This window comes from Microcebus murinus, chromosome 32, assembly GCF_040939455.1.
Source record: "Microcebus murinus isolate Inina chromosome 32, M.murinus_Inina_mat1.0, whole genome shotgun sequence".
NCBI classification, from domain to species: Eukaryota; Metazoa; Chordata; class Mammalia; order Primates; family Cheirogaleidae; genus Microcebus; species Microcebus murinus.
The window spans coordinates 749756-766482 of NC_134135.1; the positions used below are offsets into that span (position 1 = coordinate 749756).

Genomic DNA, 16727 nt, shown 5'->3' on the forward strand with positions numbered 1-16727 from the left:
AACACATGCTAAATATGAAATATTCGCATTGACCAGCAGCTTGCTCTCAGTGGGCTTAATAAACACTAGAGATAACGGGATAATATACAGAGCACCAGGTCAGTATGTCAAAGTGGTAAAATGTTAACAGTTGGGGAATTGATTAGACATTTTTTTCTGCTAGAAAATAATCGAAAAAGGGAGAAAGGAATTGGACCAAGGTAGAATTTCAAATTAAGTTTTAAATATTAAAAATTATTCATAGATATTTAAGTTCTTAATTTTTAGTTAACATTTGATATTGCTAATTTTTTAAGGTATTTGTTATATTTTATTAAATGTTTTTGGGTTATGAAAATATAATAAAACAGTGTATATAAAAGAAATATTTACTTTTTCTACTTAATGTGAAATGATTTGAGAAATTGTTGTTAAATATAAAATTTAAATGAGAGTTCTTGTTATCACCCTGCTGCTGTATGAAGGAACATGAAAAGAATAATTATAAATTAGATAATTAAATATGATTTCATTCTGCTTATATGTCTGGAAAATCATAGAGTTTCTCCACAATTATCAAATTTATAAAAGGATTGTTACGGCAAGTGTACAGCTTAGTGTTACGGCTCTTGACCGAGGAAAGAACCTAGCGGCATAGGAAGAGTCGGAGAACAGATTTTATACTTTGGGCAGGTTCAACCCAGCAAGTGTTACAGCTCTCCTCCCATCTTCTGATCTTCTGAACCTCCCCCTTTCTCATTCTCCTTCTGCTTTTATACCCTTGGTAGGACTCCAAAAAGCGTCCAATCAACTACAAGCTTTGAAATGCAACGAGCAATGAGTTTTAACATCCAATGAGCAACAAGCTTTAACATCCAGTGAGCAACAGTGGGATTCAGAAAGTACCCAGTCAGGATCGCGCAGCTTGTGTGGTCGGAGGGCAGGAGCTGTGAGACCTGCACACCACACCCTGCCCAAGTGCGAGCCCATCCACCTCCTTGACCAGCAAGACGGTCACTGCAAGTGCCCGCAGACAAGGCAGCCATCCCGACGCTGCTGAGTCCAGCCGCTAGGACAGACAGGCCACTGGCCTCTGCCAGGGCCCACAGTCTGCGCCAGTACCCCCATGGGTACCTGCCTTTTCTCACCTCTGAGCAGCCTGTTCAGCCTCCTCAACCCGGGCCTGGAGCACCGTCTGTTCTAGTGTCTTCTTCATCCATTCCAGGTGTGCACTTGTGTCCTGCTCCTTCTTCAGCTCCTCAGCCATCATGGCGGCATCGGTGATGGCCTTTTTGGCCTTCTCTGTCTCCCGCCTCTCCTGGGCAGCCTCCTTCACATCCCCACTCAGCTGGGCCAAATCTGCCTCAAGCTGCTTCTTCTGGTTCAGGTTCTGGTTCTGTGTTCTGCAGATGCAAGAGATTGAGGCACTCGGTGGTCTCCTACAGCTCGTGCTCAGCCAGCTGCCGGCTGGGCTCACCTTGCTCCAGTGCAGCCCGCAGCTCCTGCAGCTCAGAAGCCAGCAGCGCAGCCTGGCGCTCTAGGGCCTGCGGCTGCTCTCAGAGCTCAGCTGTCAGCCGCTGCTCCTCATCCCGCCCTGCCTGCTCCTCCTTCAGCTGGGCCTGCAGCAGCCGTTGGCCACCTGGGCCTCCGTGGCCTGATGGGTTGCATGGCCCAGCTGCAGCTCCAGGTCACTGAGGTCACCCCCATCTTCTCCTTGAGCCACAGTGCTTCATTGTGGGCCTGGGTCTCAGCATCCAGGGAGGCCTGCAGGGACTCCACTGCCCAATGGTGGTTGTGCCTCAGGTTAGTGCACTCCTTATCTTTCTCTTCCAGCTTCTTTCTGGCTTCTTCCAGCTCCTCAGTCCTCTGGATGGCGTCTGCCTCATACTTGCTCAGCAAAGCCCATCCAAAGAGAGGCACTGGACAGTCTGGCATGTGGAGGACCCTGTACCTTATCACAACTGAATGTTCTGCTCCAACGACCACAAATGTCATTTGTTGGTCCCCTACTTACGTCTTGACCGTGGGTTCCTGAGGGCTGAAGGAACCCGTCAGCCCAACTTGGAGTCAATGTCAGCAAGCCCCACTAGCTCTTGGGCTTCTGGTTTCTGTTGGATAGTCCCGAACGGGGCCCTCCCTTGCAACAGGTGACTTCTCTTGTGGGGGCATTCATTCTTCCAGTGGCCGAATGCCTTGCAACTGGTGCACTGGTCTCTTGCCAGAGGTGCCTATACTCTGGCTCCCCCCTTTTGTGGGGGTCTGGGCTGCTTGGATGGGTCGGGTCTACTGAGGGCAGCAGCCAGGAGGGCGGCCTTTTTCTTCATCCTCTGATCTTTCTCCCTCTGAGCGGTCCAGTCCCGGTTGACGTACACCTTCTGGGCCACCTCCATTAACTGTGTGATGCTCATGCCTGCAAATCCTTCGAGTTTCTGCAGCTTCCTCCGGATGTCGGAGGCCAATTGCCCAACGAATGCTGCATTCACCATTCTCTGGTTTTCCCCTGCCTCCGGGTCAATTGGCATATATTTGGTATGCCTCATAGAGGCGCTCGTAGAAGTCATAGGGTGACTCCTCTGGCTTCTGGGTAATTAGGGCAAGCTTGTTCACGTTGGTCAGCTTTTTGGCCTTCTTCCACTTCTTGGAGAAGAGCCTCTTGGTACCGCTCCAGTGCCACTTGTCCTTCTGGTGCATTGAAATCCCACTCTGGTTGGTCTCAGGCACCACTCGTGATACCCATTGTTCCACATCCAGGGTGCCCGCCGGCGCCCGTTCCTGCAGCCACTTCCGAGTTTCAGTCATGATCCGACGCCGTTCTTCAGTACTGAAGAGAGTCAGCAGGAGTTGCTGGCCATCTTCCACGTGGGGTGGTAAGACTGGAAGATAGATTCCAGGAGGTCCATGAGGGCCTGCGGTTTCTCCGAGTAGGACAGCGTATGGTGTTTCCAATTCAATAGATCGGTGGTGGAGAAAGGCTGATAATACAGGGCAGGTTGCCTCAGCTGGATGGTTCCGTCATCCCGAACCTGCGGTGGACCTTGCATTTCACGCGGAGGCATCTGGAAGGCCAGGGCAGATCGCAACGGGCGGAAGAGTGGTGGAGAAGCCAGCGGTGGGGAAGTCCCAGTCACCACTCTCCGTACTGAACGCATGAAACCATCAGCATGCACCTTACAACTGTTGGCTTGGATTCCGACCCTCCCATGTTTTAACTGGTTTAACCAGCACTCCTGTTCCCTACACTGCTCGACAACACTCCCTTTCTGAACCTTGTCCCTGCCCAGACTCTGGTCCCTGCTCTGGCTCCTCCCCTTTCTAGACAAGGGGTAAGGGCTTCTCTCAGGCATCCACCCAGCTGCGTCCCTTGAGGGAACTTAGGCGCGTCCTGTCAATCACCATTATGCCGACATCACAGAACCCCAGATTAGGACCCACTCAAACCCCGCAGCCAAAGCTGTGGGGCTGCCGACACAGTGACCGCAAGCAGTCACTGTTCCCTCCACTCACATTCACTCAGAGTTTACACATTCCCTCCCCTGGGGGATCCCTGTCCTTGGGAACTGATTGGGCTCTTCTTCCATCCCGCTGACAGGCCTTCCCCTAGGATCTGATGGGGCTCCTCTTCCATCCAGCTGACGGGCCTGCGCCTAGGAGCCTATGGGGCTCCTCTTCTGTCCCGCTGACAGGCCTGCGCCTAGGAGCCTATGGGGCTCCTCTTCTGTCCCGCTGACAGGCCTGCGCCTAGGAGCCTATGGGGCTCCTCTTCTGTCCTGCTGACAGGCCTACACCTAGGAGCTGATGGGGCTCCTCTTCCATCCTGCTGATGGGCCTACACCTAGGAGCTGATGGGGCTCCTCTTCCATCCTGCTGACGGGCCTACACCTAGGAGCTGATGGGGCTCCTCTTCCATCCAGCTGACGGGCCTACGCCTAGGAGCTGATGGGGCTCCTCTTTCGTCCCACTGATAGGCCTATTTCAGGCAGGTCCCGGGGACCCTACCTTGTCCAACGCCCTGGCCTTGGTCTGCTGCTCCAGCTCCCTCAGCCCGGCACCCACCCACTCAGCCTCCTGCTGCTGCCCATGCACCATGGAGGCCAGCACCTGCTGGGAGGCCTGTCACAGCGTGGCCTGTGTCAGTGCCCCTGCTTCCTCTCCCTAAGCTCAAGGTCTTTGCGAGCTTGGCATTGCCCTTGGCCAACAGCTCCACTTCCCTCATCTTGGTGCTGGAGGAGAAAAATGCTGCTCAGCTCTGGCTCGTCTCAGCCCACCATCTGCCGTCCTGGTGGCTTCCAAGGGCCAGCTCCGTCGGCTTTCCTGGTCAGGGAACCAAAATGTTACAGCAAGCGTACAGCTTAGTGTTACAGCTCACGACCGAGGACAGAACCGAGTGGCACACGAAGAGTCGGAGAACAGTCTTTATTCAGCCACAGCAGGTTCAACTGAGCATGTGTTACAGCCCTCTTCACGTCTTCCGACCTTCTGACACCCCCTTCCTCGGTCTCCTCCTGCTTTTATACCCTTGGTAGGACTCCAAAAAGCGTCCAAAAAGCGACAAGCTTTAACATCCAATGAGCAACAGTGGGACTCAAAAAGTACCCAATCAGTATCGCGCAGCCAGCGCGGTTGGAGGGCAGGAGCCGGCCGAGCTCCCGCAGCCTGGACAGCAGACGTCAGCGTGCGGGGCCTGGAAGCAGATGACTGCACGTGGGCCCGGCAGCATTCCGGCACACGGCCGGCGGCTCTACCTCCAGGCGCGGCCCCAGCAGCGTGCCCTCCAACCGGCCTGCGCAGCCTGACCCGCGGGGATGGGGAACAATGGGAGGCGGCAAGCGGCCCCATCCGGGTGCCCGACGTTTTCCGCGTCAGGATAAACATAATATCATTTGGTAACAATGAAATGAATTCTTATAAGATGCAAAGGATCAACATAAAATTATGAAGAAATATCATCTATTCACAAAAGGAACTATGAATAAAAAATACTCCAGGACCAACTTCAGTAATGTATTTCAAAACAACCCAATTATGAGGAAGCACTTTCGTGGTGGGTGCAGGGTGCACCAGTAGGAGACTGGACATGCTTGAAGCGCTGGCAGAGTGCAGTGGGGCGGGGGGAGCAGGGGCAAGATATGTAACCCTAACAATATTTGTACCCACAGAATTTGAGATAAAAAAAAAAAAGAAAGAGGAAGCAAGGTGGCTATGGTGTCTCCATTTTAGCTTTCTTCATGTGTCCCCAAACCCCACAGTAGGTTGGGGCTAGGAACAAAATGAAAATAAACATATTTTAAATAAATAAAACTGAGCAATTCATGCATAGAAAGCATGTTCTCCAAAAAGCTACTGGAGTCCTTTGTCCTGGTGATGAAAACACCATGGGAGACAGATTTACTGTAAAGAATCATGAGCTTCGAACCGTACTCATGGCAGTCATGTGGCTACCTGTAAGATCTTTGTTTTCATTGCTAATTTCATGGCAACAAAAATAATAGCATATCATGTGTGTTATAACATGTGTAGAATTAATATATATGAAAACAATAGCATAAAGTCAGAGAGCATGTATGGACTTACACCATATTAAGTTCTTACATGTTCTGTGTGGTGTTAGCTAGCCATGGTAATTAGACACAATACTTAAGGAAACATTAATGGGATGGCTCCAATAGCCACTAAAAATAGTTATACCTCATTAGCCTCACATAAAAATAGATAATTAGTATATTAAAAATATCAGACTATTCCCAAAGAATGTAACAAGAAAATCAAAATGGGAAAAAACATCGGACAGAACAAAAAGAATAAAGTCTCCAGCTTTGATTTTCAGGGATGAAAAGTAAAAAGTCCAGACAAATCCACAGAGGGCAGCTTCCTACAGCCTCTGTCACATTTCTTCATCCAGTGAAGCGACAGGATCTACTACGGGTCAAACGTAAAGAAAATCTCCAAGGTTCTCAGGGACCAATCCATTGCACACCATCGTATTCTGCATATCGGTCAGCATTTTGGAAAAAATGCGAGTGAACTGTAGATGCAAAATAATTAGAAAGGCACATTCACAGTGTTTCAGGCTTCTTATCTGCGTTTGTAAGATGAAATCTCCAGCTGCCTGGCATAAATATTATCTGGACCCACACTGAACTAGGTACCAATGTGTGGCATGTATCAGCTTTATCCACATGGAGGTAAATTTCATGGAAACTCTCGAGTACCCTTGCAAAATGGCACTTTGCTTTAGACAGCTCCACTGGCAGAGGGAAATACCCATTTTTTCCAATAATGCCATGGATTTTTTTTTCAGCTTACGATTTTATCAATAGACTGTCACATTCCCCCACAGAGTGCCAGCATCATGTTGACTTTCTAAGATCACAGTGGATTTTATGTAAAAATCGGTACTGAATAAGTGGTTACTGAATAGCATAATAGTGGCTATTATTCAAACTATCTTATACATGTTTAGCATTTCATGTGGTTGTGGCAATTCAAGAGCAGAATCGGGGAGTTCTAGGATCCCTAAGGATCAGCACGAAAGGGCAAACGGTGGCAAACATGAAATGAGAACATCGGTTGTAGGCATCAGCCACACACGGGCATCCACAACAGCAGTGATACATGAGGTAAGATAGGGTTCAGCATGTAGAAGACAACAAAGGTGACCACCAGCATCAGGACAGTGTGGGTGGCTCTGGTCTCCGGGGGGCACCGGTGGCGTTGCCTGGTGGTGTGGACGTGCTGCAGTCTCAAGCAGCGTCTCTGTAGGAAACGCACCATGGAGCCACTGGTCCAGACCATGAGGCCAATGAGCAAGGCATCAGGAACTGACCGCAAGAAGATGATGCCTGAACTCTGATGGGAGAACTGGCAGAGCCAGCTGCCTTGCGTGTCAGCACCACTGAGTGTGTCCTGTGGAGCAATGGATTGCATGGGCACATGGAGGTTCTTTGAGACACCAAACACCCAGCAAGCACAACAAGAAGCAGTGATGGTCTTGGGGGCTCTTCCTCTGAACAGCGACCTCTTCCTTGTCCTGGGGTGACAGTGAAGAACCGATAGGTGCTCTGGACACAGGTGGAACACAAGGTGGTGCTATGAGCCAAGGTGTGATGGACAAAATTTACATAGAAGACGGGGCAAGGGTTTCCCTGGGAGAAAAGCCACCACCATGTGAGGGATCCCTGTAGTGAGAAGGGCCAAGGAGTGGGCCACAGCCATGTGGGTGAGAATCACGTGTGTGGGCCTCAGCCGGTGGCCCAGCCTCCGTGGGGTGACTTTGTGGAAGAACACAGTGACATCGGCCAGAGTCCCACCCCGGTCTGGAAGAGAAGGAAGGTTTTCAGAGCCACTTCTCCAGTGGTCTTAGGGCATTGTTCTGAAAAGACAGAAAGAGAGTTTCAGGGCCTGGGAGCAACTGTGCCAACGCTGGTACTGAGATTTCTCTCCATTATCCGACCTGGTATAGGACGTCTGGGCCTTAGTATCTTCCCAGTGGGAGACACTTCATCTTCCACAAGAGAAGACACAGCTGGAGACACAGCTTTCATACCAACATGCACCTCACAATTATACTTGTGTATTGTTTCTACTTACTTTTATATTCTGACTTTCCACCGAATGTAAGATCCATTCTTTCAGGGGCCATCTCTGTCTTCTTACACACGGAGGCGACATAGTAAGTAATAAAGACATTGGTACTTTATAAATGATTATATGGAATGAAATAACAACAAAATGCCCCATATGATCCTTAGAATTCATGAGCTTCCTGATTGTTATAATAATGCATTAAGCAATCCCATTACTGGGCATCTAACCAAAAGACCCAATGACACTCTACAAAAAAGACACCTGCACTCGAATGTTTATAGCAGCACAATTCATAATTGCAAGGCTGTGGAAACAGCCCAAGTGCCCATCAATCCAAGAATGGATTAATAAAATGTGGTATATGTATACCATGGAGTACTATTCAGCTCCAAGAAACAACGGTGATATAGCACATCTTATATTTTCCTGGTTAGAGCTGGAACCCATACTACTAAGTGAAGTATCCCAAGAATGGAAAAACAAACTCCACATATACTCACCAGCAAACTGGCATTAACTGAGCAGTACCTAAGTGGACACATAGGAACTACAGTAATTGGGTATGGAGCCAGTGGGAGGGGGGAGGGGAGCGGGTATATACATACATAATGAGTGAGATGTGCACCATCAGGAAGATGGTCACGCTGGAAACTCAGACTTGTGGGGAGGGGGAAGGGCACTTTTTGAAACCTTAAAATGTATACCCCCATAATATGCCAAAATAAAAAAAAAATTCATTAAGAAAAAAAAATGAAAATCATATAAGACTCTCAGCTGACGCCATGAGCGGCGACACTGAGATGGAAGTGTTCGGCATGGCTGCTCCTTTCCTCCGGAAGTCGGAGAAGGAGAGGATCGAGGCCCAGAACCAGCCCTTTGACGCCAAAACCTACTGCTTTGTGGTAGACTCAAAGGAAGAATATGCCAAGGGGAAAATCAAGAGTTCTCAGGACAGGAGGGTCACCGTGGAAACCGAGGACAACAGGACCCTGGTGGTCAAACCCGAGGACGTGTACGCCATGAACCCCCCCAAGTTTGACAGGATCGAGGACATGGCCATGCTGACGCACCTCAACGAGCCGGCCGTGCTGTACAACCTCAAGGACCGCTACACGTCCTGGATGATCTACACCTACTCTGGCCTCTTCTGTGTCACCGTCAACCCCTACAAGTGGCTGCCGGTGTACAACCCCGAGGTGGTGAATGGCTACTGGGGCAAGAAGCACCAGGAGGCCCCGCCCCACATCTTCTTCCATCTCCGACAACGCCTATCAGTTCATGCTGACCTATCGTGAAAACCAGTCTATTCTGATCACCGGAGAATCCGGGGCAGGAAAGACTGTGAACACCAAACGGGTCATCCAGTACTTTGCAACAATTGCAGCTACTGGAGACCTCACCAAGAAGAAGGACTCCAAAATGAAGGGGACTCTGGAAGACCAGATCATCAGTGCCAACCCGTTGCTGGAGGTCTTCGGGGACGCCAAGACCGTGAGGAACGACAATTCCTCCCGCTTTGGCAAGTTCATCCGAATCCACTTTGGAACGACTGGGAAGCTGGCCTCTGCAGATATTGAAACGTATCTGCTGGAAAAGTCAAGAGTCACCTTCCAGCTGAAGGCTGAGAGAAGCTATCACATCTTCTACCAGATTCTTTCAAACAAGAAGCCTGAGCTCATAGAGTTGCTGCTTATTACGACCAACCCTTACGACTACCCGTTCATCAGCCAGGGTGAAATCCTGGTGGCCAGCATAGACGATGCTGAGGAGCTGCTGGCTACAGATAGTGCCATTGACATCCTGGGCTTCAGCCCAGAGGAGAAATCTGGGCTCTACAAGCTGACGGGAGCCGTGATGCACTACAGGAACATGAAGTTCAAGCAGAAGCAGCGGGAGGAGCAGCCAGAGCCAGACGGCACCAAAGTGGCTGACAAAACAGCCTATCTGATGGGCCTCAACTCTTCGGACCTCCTGAAAGCCTTGTGCTTCCCCAGAGTGAAAGTCGGGAACGAGTACGTCACCAAAGGCCAAACCGTGGATCAGGTTCACCACGCTGTGAATTCCCTGTCCAAGTCGGTGTACGAAAAGCTGTTCCTCTGGATGGTGGCGCGCATTAACCAGCAGCTGGACACGAAGCTACCAAGACAGCACTTCATCGGCGTCTTGGACATTGCAGGCTTTGAAATCTTTGAGTATAACAGCCTGGAGCAGCTGTGCATCAACTTCACCAACGAGAAACTGCAACAGTTTTTCAACCACCACATGTTCGTGCTGGAGCAGGAGGAGTACAAGAAGGAAGGCATCGAGTGGACGTTCATCGACTTCGGGATGGACCTGGCGGCCTGCATCGAGCTCATCGAGAAGCCGATGGGCATCTTCTCCATCCTGGAAGAGGAGTGCATGTTCCCCAAGGCAACGGACACCTCCTTCAAGAACAAGCTGTATGACCAGCACCTGGGCAAGTCCAGCAACTTCCAGAAGCCCAAGGTGGTCAAAGGCAGGGCTGAGGCCCACTTCTCCCTGGTCCACTAAGCAGGCACCGTGGACTACAGTGTCTCGGGCTGGCTGGAGAAGAACAAGGACCCCCTAACGAGACTGTCGTTGGGCTGTACCAGAAGTCCTCCAACAGGCTCCTGGCACACCTCTATGCCACCTTTGCCACGGCAGACGCTGATAGCGGGAAGAAGAAAGTTGCCAAGAAAAAGGGTTCTTCCTTCCAAACTGTCTCTGCCCTTTTCAGGGAAAATTTGAGAACGACTCACCCTCATTTTGTGCGTTGGATAATTCCCAACGAAACCAAAACCCCAGGGGCCATGGAACACAGCCTGGTCCTGCACCAGCTGCGCTGCAACGGTGTCCTGGAGGGCATCCGCATCTGCCGGAAGGGCTTCCCCAACAGGATCCTCTACGGGGACTTCAAACAAAGATACCGAGTGCTGAACGCCAGTGCAATCCCTGAGGGGCAATTCATCGACAGCAAGAAGGCCTGCGAAAAGCTCCTGGCATCCATCGACATTGACCACACGCAGTACAAATTTGGACACACCAAGGTGTTCTTCAAGGCTGGCTTGCCGGGAACCCTGGAAGATATGGGGGACGACCACCTGGCCAGACTGATCGCCCGCACGCAAGCCGTGTGCAGGGGCTTTCTCATGCGCGTGGAGTTCCAGAAGATGGTGCAGAGGAGGGAGGCCATCTTCTGCATCCAGTACAACATCCGCTCATTCATGAACGTCAAGCACTGGCCCTGGATGAAACTCTTCTTCAAGATCAAGCCCCTCCTCAAGAGTGCGGAGACAGAGAAGGAGATGGCCACCATGAAGGAGGAGTTCCAGAAAACCAAAGACGAACTCACCAAGTCAGAGGCAAAAAGGAAGGAGCTGGAGGAAAAGTTGGTGACTCTGGTACAAGAGAAGAATGACCTGCAGCTCCAAGTACAAGCTGAAAGTGAAAACTTGTTGGACGCCGAGGAAAGATGCGACCAGCTGATCAAAGCCAAATTCCAGCTCGAGGCCAAGATCAAGGAGGTGACTGAGCGAGCTGAGGACGAGGAAGAGATCAATGCTGAGCTGACGGCCAAGAAGAGGAAACTGGAGGATGAATGTTCAGAACTCAAGAAAGACATTGATGACCTTGAGCTGACACTGGCCAAGGTGGAGAAGGAGAAGCATGCCACAGAGAACAAGGTTAAAAACCTGACTGAGGAACTCGCTGGGTTAGATGAAACCATTGCCAAGTTAACCACAGAGAAGAAGGCCCTCCAAGAGGCCCACCAGCAGGCCCTGGATGACCTCCAAGCTGAAGAAGACAAAGTCAATTCTTTGAGCAAAATCAAGAGCAAACTGGAAAAAAAAATCATATAAGAATTATAAAATTATCAACTTAATTTTAAAAAGGGAATCAGTTGTTAACTTTTGAAACCTCTTAATATTATTTGTCAGAGTGATAAGATACAAGGCACCTTGATAAGTCAACAGGCCTCTGAATTCCTAGGTGATCCTAGAATATCTTCAGTTGTTCTGTTCAGTAGAGAACAGATGCTTATTGTCCACAGTGTGCTAGTACTTAATAAGTCCAAGAAACTAAATTGTAATGCTGAGAAGTCAGATCATGGAAGCTATTCACAGGTGGCCTTCAGTCAACCTTAGGCCACACAAAAATATAAGTATCATGATAATTAGATCCACTGCACAATGGTTTTTAAAATTATTTTTTTTAATCAGACATGTTGGCTGCTCATTTACTTGGTTTAGGGTCTATAAATAAGGTTCTCAGGCCAGAAACCTGAGCTCAAAACCACCCATAGCACATGTGAGTGTCACACTAAAGCAGGATTTCATCTGAGCCCTTGTGAGTGACCTAGAAGATTCTGTGAGCTACAGCACAAAGGTCGACATATTCTCACTAGAGGAGTAAAGTCTTCCAGACACATTAATCTTAATGATTACTGCAGGATCCAGAGACATTGCCAGGTACAGAAGCGAGATGTGAACTCTAGACAAAAGGCCAGCATTACAAATAGTCCTTGCTTTTCAGGAAATTCGGTCCCTTCTGAAACTCCCGTGTGGCAGGCACAGGAAGGGCCAAGTGAAGAGCTGCAGCTACCAGCTCAGGATTCCCCAGACCCGGGTCTCGCTCTGACTGACCCACTCTGCGACTGAGATTGGAAGTCACCCTTGAGCTCCCAGAACCTCATTTCCTCACTCTGTAAAAGGACCTGAGGTTAGAGGCACGAGAAAAGTTTGTAAATGTCCAGCATCTGGAGCCAGACAGCTCCCAACTCATGTCAAATCTCCTACTTATTAGCTCGGTCCAACCTGGGGGATCTATTCACTGCTCTGCGCCTCTGTTTTCTCATTAAAAAATAAAGTAATTATTAATATAATTACAGGGCATAAAAATGGTGTGAGCACACAATGTGAGTTTTCTGATCACATGTGGTCACAAAGGACAAAGTTCCTTAGTGTAAGCAGAAGCTCCCCTGCAGTTACGATTTCTGTCTCCTCTGTGTCACTCACCTCAGTCATGGGCGTCCGGAACAACCACGCAGGGGACAAAGTGGAAGACGAATTCGTCAGTTGACTTTCAACAGTCACACAATTTTGATAGACTCAGAAATTAACTGACGCTCTTCTCTTTATTTGTTTTTACTCCCCTTGTTGCTCCATGTTCTGGAAAGACAGAGGGCTTTTAAACATTTATTTAGAAAGATTAAACATATGCAGGGCACACACACACACAATATAGAACACACAGAATGACACTCAGGAATCTGAAATGTTTGGAGAACCCCTAGGATGATTGCATCATACGATAGAGGGATTTGAGAAGAAAAAACGTGTGTTATAGCCTCTGATTTTCTGTGTTCCTTCTCTCTGCTTCTCTCTCTTCTCTCTCTCTCTCTCTCTCTCTCTCTCTCCCTCCCTCTCTCTCTCTCTTCTCTCTCTCTCTCTCTCTCTCTCTCTCTCTCTCTCTCTCTCTCTCTCTCTCTCTCTCTCTCTCTCTCTCTCTCTCCCACCCGACCCATGTGCTTGATCCTGGGTGTTATTTTATGTTTTCAGATTTTAAAGTTATGACCCCGCTCTGCACGTCAATTTGTTAATCTGCATCCACAGCCAATGCTAGTTTGCTGGTCTGGCGTGGGTGAGAGCTCTTGGCTCTAGTAAGCCAGAGCTTGGCTCAGATTTTAAGAGGCTCCCTCCTTCTTTTCTTATTGCCCCAGGCTTCAAGGAATAAGGATTTGCAGCAAACCTCACTACTCTAGTGCAACCCTGAAACACTCCCCAGCACTTTACCACAGTCCACCTGCCAAGTCAGGACGTGGACGCTCGCTCAGGGTGACGCAGGGTCAGCACCTGTCCTGAACACGCTTCTGCTCAAGCTCAGCTCTGAGCTCCTCTCCTGTTGGAGTCCCCTCCACTCTGCCCTGAGGTGAACATGTGGAGACACTCACCGGGCTGGTCTGGGCTCCAGAGCTCTGTGCAGTGAAATGTCACCCAGGAATAGCCTGGAGCACCCACATCTGTAGTTATAGGGACAGGGCTCCTGTACCTGACCCCCTACAGGGATCTCATTATCATGTCGTCTGTAGCATCAGTGACATTGTCATTTGGGAGACTGGGGCATCTCCAGTGAGGAGCTGATCTTATCCCCAGTGCAAATGCACCCTCAGCCACCTCTGCGGACAGTGGTAACTGTTGGCAATTAGTAAGAAGGTCCTAATGAGCCACTGAACAGAAGGCAGAGAAAGTTTTCTATGTTCCCTATGGGAGAAACTAAAAGTTCAGAACCAATGTTGTTATCAGGGTGGAGCAGACACTCCTAGGTGGTCAGGGCTCCTTTCCTGTATCCCCAGCTGGACTGTTTCAAACCCAGTGCTGTTTCACTCCCCAAAGTCCAGCACCCCCAAGGTCCTTCCACACTGACCATCAGCCTATGCTCCGGAGTCTGGATCTTCCTGTGACTTGACCTCCCACGACTCTTGCCACACATGTCTCTTAAGTGTGGGAAATACACGAGAGGGAGCCAGTGTTTCCCTCCTCACAACCCTCGGGCCACCTGGTGTCCACGTGGCTCTGCAGGGAGGTTGCAGTTCGCTTCCCAGGAAATGGATCCCATAATTATGTTTTGGTGGTGAAAATTTGTCTGCTTAATTATGAACGTTAGACAGGCATTTGTCCATTTATCTACCGATATATTCACATATTTTAATGTTCATAGTAAGTGATGTTTTCATTTAGAAAACCACACAATCCATCATCACATGCAAGTATTTACTCAGTTCTTGAACTTCACAGCACACTAAGTGGATTTTATGGGAAAAAAATTAGAAATTGATCTAAACATACAGGACACAGTTAAAAGAACATAAATATAAACATAAAATCGAAAAGAAAACAGTGATAACATTTATTATTTAAAATAAAATATTTACTAATTAAAATAACCAATTTGTGTTCATATTTCATGAAATATTCCATATTTTCTGTTGTAACACTTTACCCTAGTGTACCAAGCAGAAACTTTTATAACAATGAGCACACAGTAATTTTCTATAGATTTTTCTGCTTCAAAGATTGATTTGCCTGGCCCAGGATGAACTAGAAGATTGACAATATCTGGATTCATCACAGGAAATTACTCAGGAAGCCTGACCATCACTGAGTGAATTTGAAAGAGATAAGATTGGGTCCAGCAGCTTAAAAGCTGAGGTTTTCTCGAATGTGGTGATGTGGGATCCATTCCTAATGTCATATGAGGAATCATTTCCACTGTCCATACCTCAGAAATCCCCACTCTGCGTGAGTGGGGGCTCACCCAGGTGTGGTCACAGGCTCGGTGTAACATGAGAAGAGCTCTCCATCACTCACACCCACAGCCCAATGCCCAGTCCTGTCCGTTAATGGAATCTCTGCAAACTCCCAGATCCCATCCTTTGCTCGGCTCCGTGTCTAACTTTTAGCAGTGGTGGACACAGATGAGCTGGAGGGAGCTGAGAACACACATGCACCGATGGGTCTCTCAGCTGCTCTTCCCAATCCTGCTTGTAACACCCTCAGTGGGCTCTCCTCACGTCACCACAAATGGTGGGGACATGGTTGGCTGTGCCGACACCTAAGGTCACATCACTGCCCAGCAAAAATCAGCAGCTCAGCACACAGACTATGGGCCCCTCCTCACGCTAACGGGCAGCCCCAAATCTCATTCTCTACAGCTTAATTCTGTTGTTTACAAATATAAATTTTCATATGTATTTGTAATTATGTTAAAAGCAGTGGACTTTTTATAATCTTAAAAAGAATTTAAAAATAAATATGTCGAAATTTGTTTTCTAATATTTTGTACAGTAAACATTGACAGATATAAACTGACATAAAGGCAGTTTAAAATTCCTATTAATCTCCTCTTCTCTAAATCAAAATTTTCTGGTGAGAAACATCCATATCCTCCCTGAGTAGGTCAAATTTTAAATATAGCATGTACAAATATAGTGGTAACAAAAAGCGAATCTTATTAATGATGAGTGTTTTCTTTTTTTCAGTTATATATTTGATTAAAGATTGTTGTTTGTTCTTTTGACTGTAAGATCCATGAAAAGAGACAGTGACTGTTGTTTCCTATTACTTTTATTACGTACATAAATACAGCAACATCTATTACAGATAATAAAGTAAAATTATTATATTCATTTCTGTGTAATATTGAAATGGTAGACTTTTTTCTTTTCAATTTTTTCCCAATTTTGTCTTGCTTCCAAGCAAAATGAAGAGGTGATGCTTGGAGTCCGAAGATGGAATGGATTTCCTCTGTGGATGTCGAGACAGTGGAAGGACCACTATTCCCAGATAAGCATGGATTCCCTTGGGCACGTGTAGAGATATCTTTGGCTCTCGGCATCAACCCAGACTCAGAACCAACATGGGAACCTGGAGGGGGATGGTATTGTGTGCTGCCGACATTTCCAGCTACCCCGAATATTCAGGATCAGAGAACAGAGCTGCTCATCCCAGCCGGACTGTGCGGACATGGCGGATGGGAGCCTCTGAAATGAGCCCTCTGAACTCGTCCCTTCACTCACTTCCTCGTGACTGGAGTTGCTGGAAGATGCTGGGACTGTCTGACCGCTGTAGGGTGGTTTTCAAGGACAAAAAAAAAATGTGGAGCAGGTTTTACCATCTCAAATACCAGTGTGTATGGAGCAAAAATTAAACTAAACAAATGTGATTCAGCTTTTACACAATTGATACTGTGGACTGGAATACCTCCCAGAGCACACGACTCCGATCCGCACCCCATCCAACACGGGCACCGTTGAATATGTGACATGTTGTTGTCATGACAACACATATGTTATATATGTTAGCCCTGCCTGTGCAATAAGGTAGACATCTTTTGGATACTTCTTGAAGGAAAATTATTATGTTTATTCCCCAATGGTATTGAAATAGTGGACTTTGTTGATTCTATGACACATGACAGTAAAAATACAATACATTATTATTGCAATATTACATAACAATACAACATGTAACAACTACATCATTCGATGATGTACTGTATTATTATTTTAGTGTGTCATATACATCAATACACATAACGTAGGGAAAGAATGAGCAAGGATTGGGACATTCCAATGAGCCTGGATTCTGGAAGCTGGCAGGTCC

The 16727-nt window shown here is 48.0% G+C and overlaps 1 pseudogene; it reads left to right on the plus strand.

The window, feature by feature from the left end:
• The first annotated feature begins 8345 nt into the window (after nucleotides 1-8345).
• Nucleotides 8346-11426, plus strand: LOC105868191 (myosin-3 pseudogene; annotated as a pseudogene).
• Nucleotides 11427-16727: the final 5301 nt, after the last annotated feature.